This window comes from Castor canadensis, chromosome 1 (assembly GCF_047511655.1).
Source record: "Castor canadensis chromosome 1, mCasCan1.hap1v2, whole genome shotgun sequence".
Lineage (NCBI taxonomy): Eukaryota > Metazoa > Chordata > Mammalia > Rodentia > Castoridae > Castor > Castor canadensis.
The window spans coordinates 185,125,408-185,126,856 of NC_133386.1; the positions used below are offsets into that span (position 1 = coordinate 185,125,408).

The following is a 1,449-nucleotide window of genomic DNA, read 5'->3' on the forward strand; positions in this document are numbered from 1 at the left end:
ATTGTAGAAGCAACAGGTGGATTCAGAACACCAGAGACTGACTGAAGGATGACATCTGATACTCTGTAGCCCAAACTCTACAAACCCTTCTGTTCAGCAAAGACGAAATATTCATTTTTATTTTTTCCATTTAAAAATTATTCCTAATTACTCTTTCTCTGTAATAATTATAATAATTATAAATATGTCAAACACAATATTGTTTCATTGCTTGAGCCCATATACTTATCTTACCTTTTTCTGTCTTCTTTGATTTTCCCTTCCCTAATCTTTTATTACTTAATTTTAATACTTATAATTTTAATAATATTATGCTCCTACTTTATCATATAAAGCATTAGTTACTTTATTCTATAACCTTATTGTCAGTTTACTTGATAGTTCTTATGTTTTACTATGTTTAAATGTACATTTATGAGTGGCCTGTGAGGCTCTTCACAGACACCATGGTGATGTCCGTAAACCAGTTGAGTGTCGCTGGGGCTTGGGAGGGGCCAGGGCAAGGCAGAGGCAGAGTCCCCAGCACGTCTCTCCCCTCAGTCTGAGCCAGGGGAGACCAGGTAACCAGAGTGCTACAGGGGGTTCACTGTTCGAGAATGCCAATTTTGTTCACTAGGATATGGAGCCCAAACATCAGGAGCACAAAGTTGTCATTGTTGGGTTGAATAATGCAGGGACAACTACCATCCTTTGCCAATTTTTTTTGAATGAAGTTGTACATACATCTCCTACAACAGGAAGTAGTGTAGAAGAGCCAGTGATTAATAAAACACGTTTCCTAATGTTGAATATCTGTGGTCAAGAATCAATCTGTTCTTTCTGGAACACTTACTGTACTAACAGAGAGTTTGTAAAACTTTCCTTGAACAGTATTGATAGAAAGAGAATTCCTATAACTAGAGAAGAACTCTAAAAACATTCGCTCTCAAGGATCCAAGGAAAGCTGAATTGTTGATTTTTGCTAATAAAGAGGATATTAAATAATGTATGACTGGAGCAGAAATCTCTCAATTTTTGAAACTAACGATACTGAAGATCACTAGTGGCATGTCCAGGCAGGCTGTGCTCTGACTAGAGAGAGATTATACCAGGGACTTGAATGGATAATGTCATGATTTAAGAGTAGGTGTTCTCTACTGACCTCTTCTCATAGACATTGCATAAATGAAAAAAGAACAGAATTTTTATTTTCTTTGTTTTTCTATCCTTTATTATGGTATGTAAGCAAAAATGAATAAATAAGAGGGTAAACATAGCACCCAGGGCACACAATATTCTCTAAAATAATGCTATGTGGGTGAAAGAACATTTGTGCAATTTCTACTTTGAAATTATTAATTGTACACATTACTATGCTTCAGTTCTAAACATTAATGGTCCAAATTTGATGTAATATGGAATACATGTTTTGATCAAGGAATCTGTGTACATGGTTCTAGCATCTTTCAT

General features: G+C 35.5%; 1 pseudogene; it reads left to right on the top strand.

Moving 5' to 3' along the window:
• The first annotated feature begins 619 nt into the window (after positions 1 to 619).
• LOC109702908 (ADP-ribosylation factor-like protein 5A pseudogene) lies at positions 620 to 1,115 on the top strand (annotated as a pseudogene).
• Positions 1,116 to 1,449: the final 334 nt, after the last annotated feature.